This window comes from Megalopta genalis, unplaced genomic scaffold, assembly GCF_051020955.1.
Source record: "Megalopta genalis isolate 19385.01 unplaced genomic scaffold, iyMegGena1_principal scaffold0033, whole genome shotgun sequence".
In the NCBI taxonomy this organism is placed as follows: domain Eukaryota; kingdom Metazoa; phylum Arthropoda; class Insecta; order Hymenoptera; family Halictidae; genus Megalopta; species Megalopta genalis.
This window is the reverse complement of record NW_027476102.1, coordinates 2,175,001-2,190,000: the sequence shown is the minus strand read 5'-3', so window position 1 is coordinate 2,190,000 and position 15,000 is coordinate 2,175,001. Positions and strand designations below refer to the sequence as shown.

The following is a 15,000-nucleotide window of genomic DNA, read 5'->3' as shown; positions in this document are numbered from 1 at the left end:
CGAGTAATTTCATGTATAAAGTTTAATTAAACTCCCAATAGTTTGCCGGGAAACATCGATTCTTCCGATCTAGAAAGAGACAGAGACAGACGATCCGCGTTATGTTAAATATTTCAAGGTTCCCGATTCCACAAAATTATAAAAAGTATACGGCTGTGTAGCGGGGATCAAAACGAGTAATTTCATGTATAAAGTTTAATTAAACTCCCAATAGTTTGCCGGGAAACATCGATTCTTCCGATCTAGAAAGAGACAGAGACAGACGATCCGCGTTATGTTAAATATTTCAAGGTTCCCGATTCCACAAAATTATAAAAAGTATACGGCTGTGTAGCGGGGATCAAAACGAGTAATTTCATGTATAAAGTTTAATTAATCTCCCAATAGTTTGCCGGGAAACATCGATTCTCCCGATCTAGAAAGAGACAGAGACAGACGATCCGCGTTATGTTAAATATTTCAAGGTTCCCGATTCCACAAAATTATAAAAAGTATACGGCTGTGTAGCGGGGATCAAAACGAGTAATTTCATGTATAAAGTTTAATTAAACTCCCAATAGTTTGCCGGGAAACATCGATTCTTCCGATCTAGAAAGAGACAGAGACAGACGATCCGCGTTATGTTAAATATTTCAAGGTTCCCGATTCCACAAAATTATAAAAAGTATACGGCTGTGTAGCAGGGATCAGAACGCGTAATTTCATGTATAAAGTTTAATTAAACTCCCAATAGTTTGTCGGGAAACATCGATAGTTCGATCGCGCGAGAGAGACAGAGAAACGAACAGTCTTTTTTTCGATTTACGGCTAAAATAAATTTTTCTAATTTTTTTCAATAACATATTCCTGCTAAAATAACTTTTTTACATAGGGATTAAGCATTTAGAACGATACATTGTTTAAAATAAGGGCACTTTACTCTTGACATTTTACGGTTTTTTCAATTTTCTGAAAAATCCTATCATTAGATTTTTTTAAGAATACGATATTCTTGCTTAACTAACGTTTCTACATAGGGATTAAGCATTTAGAACGAAATCTAATGTCAGAAAATGGCACTTTACTCTTGACATTTTTCGGTTTTTTCAATTTTCTGGAAAATCCTATCATTAGATTTTTTTAAAAATACGATATTCTTGCTTAACTAACGTTTTTACATAGGGATTAAGTATTTAGAACGAAATCTAATGTAGGAAAATGGTACTTTACTCTTGATCGGTACGTTGGGACTTTGAAAATATTCGGGCGTTCCAATCGCTCGTCTGTTGCATCATAGCGCGTCTCGGCGCAATCGACCGATTCGCTCGATCCATTATTTTCGATTTACGGCTAAAATAAATTTTTCTCATTTTATTCAATAACATATTCTTGCTAAAATAACTTTTTTACATAGGGATTAAGCATTTAGAACGATACATTGTTTAAAATAAGGGCACTTTACTCTTGACATTTTACGGTTTTTTCAATTTTCTGAAAAATCCTATCATTAGATTTTTTTAAGAATACGATATTCTTGCTTAACTAACGTTTTTACATAGGGATTAAGTATTTAGAACGAAATCTAATGTAGGAAAATGGTACTTTACTCTTGATCGGTACGTTGGGACTTTGAAAATATTCGGGCGTACGCGGCGCGCTCGGCGCTTCGAACAGCTCCGGTGTCCCCATTATTTTCGATTTACGGCTAAAATAAATTTTTCTAATTTTTTTCAATAACATATTCCTGCTAAAATAACTTTTTTACATAGGGATTAAGCATTTAGAACGATACATTGTTTAAAATAAGGGCACTTTACTCTTGATATTTTACGGTTTTTTCAATTTTCTGAAAAATCCTATCATTAGATTTTTTTAAAAATACGATATTCTTGCTTAACTAACGTTTCTACATAGGGATTAAGCATTTAGAACGAAATCTAATGTCAGAAAATGGCACTTTACTCTTGACATTTTTCGGTTTTTTCAATTTTCTGGGAAATCCTATCATTAGATTTTTTTAAAAATACGATATACTTGCTTAACTAACGTTTTTACATAGGGATTAAGCATTTAGAACGAAATCTAATGTCAGAAAATGGCACTTTACTCTTGACATTTTTCGGTTTTTTCAATTTTCTGGAAAATCCTATCATTAGATTTTTTTAAAAATACGATATTCTTGCTTAACTAACGTTTTTACATAGGGATTAAGCATTTAGAACGAAATCTAATGTAGGAAAATGGTACTTTACTCTTGATCGGTACGTTGGGACTTTGAAAATATTCGGGCGTACGCGGCGCGCTCGGCGCTTCGAACAGCTCCGGTGTCCCCATTATTTTCGATTTACGGCTAAAATAAATTTTTCTAATTTTTTTCAATAACATATTCCTGCTAAAATAACTTTTTTACATAGGGATTAAGCATTTAGAACGATACATTGTTTAAAATAAGGGCACTTTACTCTTGATATTTTACGGTTTTTTCAATTTTCTGAAAAATCCTATCATTAGATTTTTTTAAAAATACGGTATTCTTGCTTAACTAACGTTTCTACATAGGGATTAAGCATTTAGAACGAAATCTAATGTCAGAAAATGGCACTTTACTCTTGACATTTTTCGGTTTTTTCAATTTTCTGGGAAATCCTATCATTAGATTTTTTTAAAAATACGATATTCTTGCTTAACTAACGTTTTTACATAGGGATTAAGCATTTAGAACGAAATCTAATGTAGGAAAATGGTACTTTACTCTTGATCGGTACGTTGGGACTTTGAAAATATTCGGGCGTTCCAATCGCTCGTCTGTTGCATCATAGCGCGTCTCGGCGCAATCGACCGATTCGCTCGATCCATTATTTTCGATTTACGGCTAAAATAAATTTTTCTCATTTTATTCAATAACATATTCCTGCTTAAATAACTTTTTTACATAGGGATTAAGCATTTAGAACGATACATTGTTTAAAATAAGGGCACTTTACTCTTGACATTTTACGGTTTTTTCAATTTTCTGAAAAATCCTATCATTAGATTTTTTTAAAAATACGATATTCTTGCTTAACTAACGTTTCTACATAGGGATTAAGCATTTAGAACGAAATCTAATGTCAGAAAATGGCACTTTACTCTTGACATTTTTCGGTTTTTTCAATTTTCTGGAAAATCCTATCATTAGATTTTTTTAAAAATACGATATTCTTGCTTAACTAACGTTTTTACATAGGGATTAAGCATTTAGAACGAAATCTAATGTAGGAAAATGGTACTTTACTCTTGATCGGTACGTTGGGACTTTGAAAATATTCGGGCGTTCCAATCGCTCGTCTGTTGCATCATAGCGCGTCTCGGCGCAATCGACCGATTCGCTCGATCAATTATTTTCGATTTACGGCTAAAATAAATTTTTCTCATTTTATTCAATAACATATTCTTGCTTAGATAACTTTTTTACATAGGGATTAAGCATTTAGAACGATATAATGTTTAAAATAAGGGCACTTTACTCTTGACATTTTACGGTTTTTTCAATTTTCTGAAAAATCCTATCATTAGATTTTTTTAAAAATACGATATTCTTGCTTAACTAACGTTTCTACATAGGGATTAAGCATTTAGAACGAAATCTAATGTCAGAAAATGGCACTTTACTCTTGACATTTTTCGGTTTTTTCAATTTTCTGGAAAATCCTATCATTAGATTTTTTTAAAAATACGATATTCTTGCTTAACTAACGTTTTTACATAGGGATTAAGTATTTAGAACGAAATCTAATGTAGGAAAATGGTACTTTACTCTTGATCGGTACGTTGGGACTTTGAAAATATTCGGGCGTACGCGGCGCGCTCGGCGCTTCGAACAGCTCCGGTGTCCCCATTATTTTCGATTTACGGCTAAAATAAATTTTTCTAATTTTTTTCAATAACATATTCCTGCTAAAATAACTTTTTTACATAGGGATTAAGCATTTAGAACGATACATTGTTTAAAATAAGGGCACTTTACTCTTGATATTTTACGGTTTTTTCAATTTTCTGAAAAATCCTATCATTAGATTTTTTTAAAAATACGATATTCTTGCTTAACTAACGTTTCTACATAGGGATTAAGCATTTAGAACGAAATCTAATGTCAGAAAATGGCACTTTACTCTTGACATTTTTCGGTTTTTTCAATTTTCTGGGAAATCCTATCATTAGATTTTTTTAAAAATACGATATTCTTGCTTAACTAACGTTTTTACATAGGGATTAAGCATTTAGAACGAAATCTAATGTAGGAAAATGGTACTTTACTCTTGATCGGTACGTTGGGACTTTGAAAATATTCGGGCGTTCCAATCGCTCGTCTGTTGCATCATAGCGCGTCTCGGCGCAATCGACCGATTCGCTCGATCCATTATTTTCGATTTACGGCTAAAATAAATTTTTCTCATTTTATTCAATAACATATTCCTGCTTAAATAACTTTTTTACATAGGGATTAAGCATTTAGAACGATACATTGTTTAAAATAAGGGCACTTTACTCTTGACATTTTACGGTTTTTTCAATTTTCTGAAAAATCCTATCATTAGATTTTTTTAAAAATACGATATTCTTGCTTAACTAACGTTTCTACATAGGGATTAAGCATTTAGAACGAAATCTAATGTCAGAAAATGGCACTTTACTCTTGACATTTTTCGGTTTTTTCAATTTTCTGGAAAATCCTATCATTAGATTTTTTTAAAAATACGATATTCTTGCTTAACTAACGTTTTTACATAGGGATTAAGCATTTAGAACGAAATCTAATGTAGGAAAATGGTACTTTACTCTTGATCGGTACGTTGGGACTTTGAAAATATTCGGGCGTTCCAATCGCTCGTCTGTTGCATCATAGCGCGACTCGGCGCAATCGACCGATTCGCTCGATCCATTATTTTCGATTTACGGCTAAAATAAATTTTTCTCATTTTATTCAATAACATATTCCTGCTTAAATAACTTTTTTACATAGGGATTAAGCATTTAGAACGATACATTGTTTAAAATAAGGGCACTTTACTCTTGATATTTTACGGTTTTTTCAATTTTCTGAAAAATCCTATCATTAGATTTTTTTTAAAAATACGATATTCTTGCTTAACTAACGTTTCTACATAGGGATTAAGCATTTAGAACGAAATCTAATGTCAGAAAATGGCACTTTACTCTTGACATTTTTCGGTTTTTTCAATTTTCTGGGAAATCCTATCATTAGATTTTTTTAAAAATACGATATTCTTGCTTAACTAACGTTTTTACATAGGGATTAAGCATTTAGAACGAAATCTAATGTAGGAAAATGGTACTTTACTCTTGATCGGTACGTTGGGACTTTGAAAATATTCGGGCGTTCCAATCGCTCGTCTGTTGCATCATAGCGCGTCTCGGCGCAATCGACCGATTCGCTCGATCCATTATTTTCGATTTACGGCTAAAATAAATTTTTCTCATTTTATTCAATAACATATTCTTGCTTAAATAACTTTTTTACATAGGGATTAAGCATTTAGAACGATACATTGTTTAAAATAAGGGCACTTTACTCTTGACATTTTACGGTTTTTTCAATTTTCTGAAAAATCCTATCATTAGATTTTTTTAAAAATACGATATTCTTGCTTAACTAACGTTTCTACATAGGGATTAAGCATTTAGAACGAAATCTAATGTCAGAAAATGGCACTTTACTCTTGACATTTTTCGGTTTTTTCAATTTTCTGGAAAATCCTATCATTAGATTTTTTTAAAAATACGATATTCTTGCTTAACTAACGTTTTTACATAGGGATTAAGCATTTAGAACGAAATCTAATGTAGGAAAATGGTACTTTACTCTTGATCGGTACGTTGGGACTTTGAAAATATTCGGGCGTTCCAATCGCTCGTCTGTTGCATCATAGCGCGTCTCGGCGCAATCGACCGATTCGCTCGATCCATTATTTTCGATTTACGGCTAAAATAAATTTTTCTCATTTTATTCAATAACATATTCCTGCTTAAATAACTTTTTTACATATGGATTAAGCATTTAGAACGATACATTGTTTAAAATAAGGGCACTTTACTCTTGACATTTTACGGTTTTTTCAATTTTCTGAAAAATCCTATCATTAGATTTTTTTAAAAATACGATATTCTTGCTTAACTAACGTTTCTACATAGGGATTAAGCATTTAGAACGAAATCTAATGTCAGAAAATGGCACTTTACTCTTGACATTTTTCGGTTTTTTCAATTTTCTGGGAAATCCTATCATTAGATTTTTTTAAAAATACGATATTCTTGCTTAACTAACGTTTTTACATAGGGATTAAGCATTTAGAACGAAATCTAATGTAGGAAAATGGTACTTTACTCTTGATCGGTACGTTGGGACTTTGAAAATATTCGGGCGTTCCAATCGCTCGTCTGTTGCATCATAGCGCGTCTCGGCGCAATCGACCGATTCGCTCGATCCATTATTTTCGATTTACGGCTAAAATAAATTTTTCTCATTTTATTCAATAACATATTCTTGCTTAAATAACTTTTTTACATAGGGATTAAGCATTTAGAACGATACATTGTTTAAAATAAGGGCACTTTACTCTTGACATTTTACGGTTTTTTCAATTTTCTGAAAAATCCTATCATTAGATTTTTTTTTAAGAATACGATATTCTTGCTTAACTAACGTTTCTACATAGGGATTAAGCATTTAGAACGAAATCTAATGTCAGAAAATGGCACTTTACTCTTGACATTTTTCGGTTTTTTTCAATTTTCTGGAAAATCCTATCATTAGATTTTTTTAAAAATACGATATTCTTGCTTAACTAACGTTTTTACATAGGGATTAAGCATTTAGAACGAAATCTAATGTAGGAAAATGGTACTTTACTCTTGATCGGTACGTTGGGACTTTGAAAATATTCGGGCGTACGCGGCGCGCTCGGCGCTTCGAACAGCTCCGGTGTCCCCATTATTTTCGATTTACGGCTAAAATAAATTTTTCTAATTTTTTTCAATAACATATTCCTGCTAAAATAACTTTTTTACATAGGGATTAAGCATTTAGAACGATACATTGTTTAAAATAAGGGCACTTTACTCTTGACATTTTACGGTTTTTTCAATTTTCTGAAAAATCCTATCATTAGATTTTTTTAAAAATACGATATTCTTGCTTAACTAACGTTTCTACATAGGGATTAAGCATTTAGAACGAAATCTAATGTCAGAAAATGGCACTTTACTCTTGACATTTTTCGGTTTTTTCAATTTTCTGGGAAATCCTATCATTAGATTTTTTTAAAAATACGATATTCTTGCTTAACTAACGTTTTTACATAGGGATTAAGCATTTAGAACGAAATCTAATGTAGGAAAATGGTACTTTACTCTTGATCGGTACGTTGGGACTTTGAAAATATTCGGGCGTTCCAATCGCTCGTCTGTTGCATCATAGCGCGTCTCGGCGCAATCGACCGATTCGCTCGATCCATTATTTTCGATTTACGGCTAAAATAAATTTTTCTCATTTTATTCAATAACATATTCCTGCTTAAATAACTTTTTTACATATGGATTAAGCATTTAGAACGATACATTGTTTAAAATAAGGGCACTTTACTCTTGACATTTTACGGTTTTTTCAATTTTCTGAAAAATCCTATCATTAGATTTTTTTAAAAATACGATATTCTTGCTTAACTAACGTTTCTACATAGGGATTAAGCATTTAGAACGAAATCTAATGTCAGAAAATGGCACTTTACTCTTGACATTTTTCGGTTTTTTCAATTTTCTGGGAAATCCTATCATTAGATTTTTTTAAAAATACGATATTCTTGCTTAACTAACGTTTTTACATAGGGATTAAGCATTTAGAACGAAATCTAATGTAGGAAAATGGTACTTTACTCTTGATCGGTACGTTGGGACTTTGAAAATATTCGGGCGTTCCAATCGCTCGTCTGTTGCATCATAGCGCGTCTCGGCGCAATCGACCGATTCGCTCGATCCATTATTTTCGATTTACGGCTAAAATAAATTTTTCTCATTTTATTCAATAACATATTCCTGCTTAAATAACTTTTTTACATATGGATTAAGCATTTAGAACGATACATTGTTTAAAATAAGGGCACTTTACTCTTGACATTTTTCGGTTTTTTCAATTTTCTGGGAAATCCTATCATTAGATTTTTTTAAAAATACGATATTCTTGCTTAACTAACGTTTCTACATAGGGATTAAGCATTTAGAACGAAATCTAATGTCAGAAAATGGCACTTTACTCTTGACATTTTTCGGTTTTTTCAATTTTCTGGGAAATCCTATCATTAGATTTTTTTAAAAATACGATATTCTTGCTTAACTAACGTTTTTACATAGGGATTAAGCATTTAGAACGAAATCTAATGTAGGAAAATGGTACTTTACTCTTGATCGGTACGTTGGGACTTTGAAAATATTCGGGCGTACGCGGCGCGCTCGGCGCTTCGAACAGCTCCGGTGTCCCCATTATTTTCGATTTACGGCTAAAATAAATTTTTCTAATTTTTTTCAATAACATATTCCTGCTAAAATAACTTTTTTACATAGGGATTAAGCATTTAGAACGATACATTGTTTAAAATAAGGGCACTTTACTCTTGACATTTTACGGTTTTTTCAATTTTCTGAAAAATCCTATCATTAGATTTTTTTAAAAATACGATATTCTTGCTTAACTAACGTTTCTACATAGGGATTAAGCATTTAGAACGAAATCTAATGTCAGAAAATGGCACTTTACTCTTGACATTTTACGGTTTTTTCAATTTTCTGGGAAATCCTATCATTAGATTTTTTTAAAAATACGATATTCTTGCTTAACTAACGTTTTTACATAGGGATTAAGCATTTAGAACGAAATCTAATGTAGGAAAATGGTACTTTACTCTTGATCGGTACGTTGGGACTTGGAAAATATTCGGCCGTACGCGGCGCGTCTCGGCGCTTCGAACAGCTCCGGTGTCCCCATTATTTTCGATTTACGGCTAAAATAAATTTTTCTAATTTTTTTCAATTACATATTCTTGCTTAGATAACTTTTTTACATAGGGATTAAGCATTTAGAACGACATATTGTTTAAAATAATGGTACTTTACTCTTGTGATTTTTCGGTTTTTTTTGATTATTTGGAAAAATAAATTTTTGTAATTTTTTTAAATACGATATTCGTGATCAGTGAACGATTTCACATATGGATTAAGCATTTAGAATCGTGCGGAAGCGTTATTAAAAAAGTTTACTCGATGCGATGGGACTTTGAAAAGTTTGTGAAAATTTTCATATTGGGAAAAAATGTGTAATTTTTTGTCTAGTTTACGGTAGTGTAATTTATTTTAATGTTTACTATAAATTTTTTTTTCGTTCGTTCACGCGCTATGTTACAACAGCACGGCCGGGCGGTCTGTTGCCGCGGCGGTTTACACTCATAAGCGCGCGTGCTATTCGGCCGGCGGCGCCGGCGTCCTTGCCGGCCGTTCGGTATCTATAAGAGATACACGGTCCGTGCGAGGCGGACGGAGCAGAGCGGGTTTTGGGCCAATTCTACGATCTCGGTCGAGAAGCTGTCTCAGAGCTCCTTCGGGGCTTCGGTCCTGACTGTTTCGTGCCGTTTACGTTACGGACTTTTCTCCACACAGCGTGGCCACGGGTCGGTGTCTTTGACCGAATGGCCCATATGTGGCAAGCCCTACGGGGTTGGTTACCCGTATGCACTTTGTATGTATACTCGTACTCACTGAGCAATCGACTCTTCTGTCCGAGCGATGGAAAAATTTTTTAAAATGCATCTGTAAGATTTGGAAGCAAATCGTACCAATTGAAAACTGTGGCTAAAATGAATAGCCCAGTGGAGAGAGAAAACTATCAAAAAACTGATTTTTTAAATCAAGAGGTGTCAGAAATCGAAATGCCTAGCGCGAGCGGAAGAACACGCTTTCTCGCCAGTCCAGCATGTGTCCTGTCCGTTCTTCCTCGGCTTGCCGATTTTGCCCAGATCAGAGGTTTCGTGCTTCCGGCGGTCAGAAGATCAGCGTGAGCGTACGCGCTTCCACGACTATGGCATCACCCATGTACTTTTTCCTTTGAATATATTTGAGTACATAAAAAATATTAAAACATATAGAGAGAACTGTGTCTTGGATCTTAAAAATTTGTCAATAGCGATGATATATTATTACTTAACTTGAAGTATTTGTACGTTTTAGCTGGGACGTACATTTATCTTACAAGATGTTAATAGCGAGACTCTTGAAGATAAAATTATCTTGTGATTTTATGAAGGCAAAGATAGAAACGTACGAAGCTGGCGTACGTAGAAAAATGTGATTTTACGATAGAACAAAAATATAATACGTACGTTTTTGGGCGTACGGTAAAATATCTGTATGGTAGAAAAATGAAAGAAATTGAGCGTTAAAGAAGATATGTTACAAGCGCGGAATGTGGCAAAACTTGTACATATTTGAAAGAGAAAAGTGGTGTGTCGACCTGACATATATATATGAAACAGGCGACGATGGAAAAGGATTTAAATTTTGTCCATTTTATATATACATATTGTATAGTTCCCTGGTTGATCCTGCCAGTAGTCATATGCTTGTCTCAAAGATTAAGCCATGCATGTCTCAGTACATGCCGTATTAAGGTGAAACCGCGAATGGCTCATTAAATCAGTTATGGTTTCTTAGATCGTACTAAAATTTACTTGGATAACTGTGGTAATTCTAGAGCTAATACATGCAAAACAGAGTTCCGACCAGAGATGGTAGGAACGCTTTTATTAGATCAAAACCAATCGGTGGCGGGTGTTTACACTCGTCCATCGTTTGCTTTGGTGACTCTGAATAACTTTGTGCTGATCGCATGGTCTTATAGCACCGGCGACGCATCTTTCAAATGTCTGCCTTATCAACTGTCGATGGTAGGTTCTGCGCCTACCATGGTTGTAACGGGTAACGGGGAATCAGGGTTCGATTCCGGAGAGGGAGCCTGAGAAACGGCTACCACATCCAAGGAAGGCAGCAGGCGCGCAAATTACCCACTCCCGGCACGGGGAGGTAGTGACGAAAAATAACGATACGGGACTCATCCGAGGCCCCGTAATCGGAATGAGTACACTTTAAATCCTTTAACGAGGATCCATTGGAGGGCAAGTCTGGTGCCAGCAGCCGCGGTAATTCCAGCTCCAATAGCGTATATTAAAGTTGTTGCGGTTAAAAAGCTCGTAGTTGAATCTGTGTGTCACAGTGTCGGTTCATCGCTCGCGGTGTTTAACTGGCATTATGTGGTACGTCCTACCGGTGGGCTTTGCTCTTCACGGGGCGGTCCAACTAATATCCCATCGCGGTGCTCTTCACTGAGTGTCGAGGTGGGCCGGTACGTTTACTTTGAACAAATTAGAGTGCTCAAAGCAGGCTACCTTCGCCTGAATACTGTGTGCATGGAATAATGGAATAGGACCTCGGTTCTATTTTGTTGGTTTTCGGAACCCCGAGGTAATGATTAATAGGGACAGATGGGGGCATTCGTATTGCGACGTTAGAGGTGAAATTCTTGGATCGTCGCAAGACGGACAGAAGCGAAAGCATTTGCCAAAAATGTTTTCATTAATCAAGAACGAAAGTTAGAGGTTCGAAGGCGATCAGATACCGCCCTAGTTCTAACCATAAACGATGCCAGCTAGCGATCCGCCGAAGTTCCTACGATGACTCGGCGGGCAGCTTCCGGGAAACCAAAGCTTTTGGGTTCCGGGGGAAGTATGGTTGCAAAGCTGAAACTTAAAGGAATTGACGGAAGGGCACCACCAGGAGTGGAGCCTGCGGCTTAATTTGACTCAACACGGGAAACCTCACCAGGCCCGGACACCGGAAGGATTGACAGATTGATAGCTCTTTCTTGATTCGGTGGGTGGTGGTGCATGGCCGTTCTTAGTTGGTGGAGCGATTTGTCTGGTTAATTCCGATAACGAACGAGACTCTAGCCTGCTAAATAGACGTAATTATGGTATCTCGAAGGCTCTCGGCTTCTGCCGGTGGGGTTTTTACTACCAACGTACAAACAAATCTTCTTAGAGGGACAGGCGGCTTCTAGCCGCACGAGATTGAGCAATAACAGGTCTGTGATGCCCTTAGATGTTCTGGGCCGCACGCGCGCTACACTGAAGGAATCAGCGTGTGTTCCCTGGCCGAAAGGCCCGGGTAACCCGCTGAACCTCCTTCGTGCTAGGGATTGGGGCTTGCAATTATTCCCCATGAACGAGGAATTCCCAGTAAGCGCGAGTCATAAGCTCGCGTTGATTACGTCCCTGCCCTTTGTACACACCGCCCGTCGCTACTACCGATTGAATGATTTAGTGAGGTCTTCGGACTGGTGCGCGGCAATGTTTCGGCATTGCCGATGATGCCGGGAAGATGACCAAACTTGATTATTTAGAGGAAGTAAAAGTCGTAACAAGGTTTCCGTAGGTGAACCTGCGGAAGGATCATTACAATGTTCCAATATATCTCAAAGAGAGAGGAGAGGAGGAGAGAAAATGAATTCGATTAGTTTGTGGATAAGAATTCATATAAAAAAAAAAGATATTGTTGAGCCCGCCAGATCATTCGTGCGTGATTTACACGGCCAGACGTGTGTACTACACGTATTAGGCCTTTGATCTGCGTTGCGTAGGCCACAACAAATCTTTCAAAGAGAGAGAGATATATGTGTTGTTGGGGTTTGTGATTATGAAGGTGCCCCAACGCACAAAAATATATAAAAATGTACAAAGTTGGGATGTGGTGTGGTGGAGAAGAGTTGGGCCCGACCAGATCATTCGTGCGTGATTTACACGGCAGACGTGTGTACTACACGTATTAGGCCTTTGATCTGCGTTGCGTAGGCCATCTTCCTTCCAAGACACACACGTGTTGGGGTTTGTGTGATTTTATGATAGTGCCTCAACACGGAAAAATAAGCGTACGAGAAGAGTTGGGCCCGACCAGATCATTCGTGCGTGATTTATACACGGCCAGACGCGTATTATATTACACGTATTAGGCCTTTGATCTGCGTTGCGTAGGCCATCTTCTCGATAGAGAGAAAGCCAATGTATTCTTTTTTCTTTCTTTACACACACACACACAGTTGTAGTAGGACAGGGAGGGATGCGAGCGTGCTAATCACGCTTCCTCAAGTCTTCGCTGTGGTGTAAAAAAAAAAGAAAAAAAGGAATCGTTGGGAAAGTCCAAAGGACGAAAATATCGGGCAGTCTGAAGATAACTTAATGCTCGTTTACATTGGTATCAAGAGAGACCGGCTTGTGTAGCTCGTTTCAATGCTGTGTCGTTGTCATTGACACCCTACTCTGTTGCGCGCTAGTGGCAGCATGAGCGTGGGACGTATATATATATGACACCCAGCTAGAGCCGGCCGTGAGTCCGTCCGGTGTAAATAACGACGAAAGGAGAGAGAAACTTTTCGAATCCAGTATCGGGTTGATAATTGTCCAGTTTGAATATCCATATCCCCGTCGTTTTTGGAGGTGATATACTCTCTGTGTTTCTTCGATAGAAGGCTTTTCAATGTTCTATTCGCTCCGACCGTCGAACTTGCAAGAAAACAGTGGTTTTGGATTTGCTCGTACATATATATATGGTTTCGACGGAAATATCTCGTTCTTTAAGGGACAATTATGTCGTTGTACGACGACTCCCGAATCTCCTTCGCGCGCTGGTTGGAGCTCTTCGGGTATCGGCTTGTTCCGAAATATAACACAAAAATGTGGTGGATAGCAAATACACATTATATATATATGAGAGAATAAAAGGGAAAAATTACCCTGAACGGTGGATCACTTGGCTCGTGGGTCGATGAAGAACGCAGCTAATTGCGCGTCAACGTGTGAACTGCAGGACACATGAACATCGACATTTCGAACGCACATTGCGGTCCACGGATACAATTCCTGGACCACGCCTGGCTGAGGGTCGTTTACGTACTTATAAACTGCTTGCGTTGATGGCACTTGTTGCCTATATACGTACGAGCGAATGATGGGCGCTTCGTCGGCGTTTGTCGCGGTCCTATGAATATTGAGAAATTTTACGTACGTCTAACAGTCTTCGAGAGAGATGGAAATCGTGTTCGAACTAGCGTGAGTGTGGAAGGCGGTGTCGTGTGTCGTATATGTTTTATATACGTCCGCCCGTCTGAAACACCGCTTCGAAGCGGTGACAAAATCTTTTTCGGGACGATTCGTATCCGTAGAACTATCGAGATTTCACTGGTACATTTTCAACGCGCTCCCGACGTCGCCTGAAATGAAACGAGATGGGTTTAACCCACGAAAGCGTACTACACGAGTCTGTCCTATGTGAAGACTGTGTACAGAGATCGAACGAACGCATGAAAGAAATTGAACGAAAGAACACATAACCCGCAAAAATATAGAGTAGAATTGTGACCGTTGCTTCGAATTTGAATTTATATGTATATATATATCATAGCCCCAGGGAGTGGAACCTATGAGTGTGGAAGGATGTCTCTTACCGTTATGTTGCCAGAGGAAAAAAAGTCTCTCTCTTCGTACGACACATTTGTGTACGAATTGTATCGATGGCTATATAGATCCGATGTTGCACATATTCTGAGTAAAGAACACCCCACCCGGGTTACCGTCCTAAAACTCTTCTATTGGTGTGGCTATGATGTGTGTGTCAACGCAATCGCGAGTCTGGTTCTACGGGAAAACCGTTTGTCGGTCGCCCCATATATCTTTTTGTTCTCTTCAAATGATCGAATAGCGAAACCGCACGAGATCAATCGGTCGTCTAGTCCCCGAAAGTACTTTTCGGACGGACGTTAAAGTTATACCGATTGTAATCGTCTTGCGAGTGTTTCGAAGATCTATATTTGGAGAGGATATCGAATTTTATAAAAGATATATTGGTGAGGCGCGATAAACGGTTTTTTTT

At 37.0% G+C, this 15,000-nt stretch overlaps 2 non-coding genes across 2 annotated transcripts; both read left to right on the top strand.

Moving 5' to 3' along the window:
• The first annotated feature begins 10,612 nt into the window (after positions 1-10,612).
• LOC143261082 (small subunit ribosomal RNA) lies at positions 10,613-12,533 on the top strand. The gene has a single exon (XR_013035307.1). It is a non-coding gene; the product is annotated as a small subunit ribosomal RNA (ribosomal RNA).
• A 1,328-nt stretch (positions 12,534-13,861) lies between these two features.
• On the top strand, positions 13,862-14,016 carry LOC143261061 (5.8S ribosomal RNA). Its single transcript, XR_013035286.1, has one exon. It is a non-coding gene; the product is annotated as a 5.8S ribosomal RNA (ribosomal RNA).
• Positions 14,017-15,000: the final 984 nt, after the last annotated feature.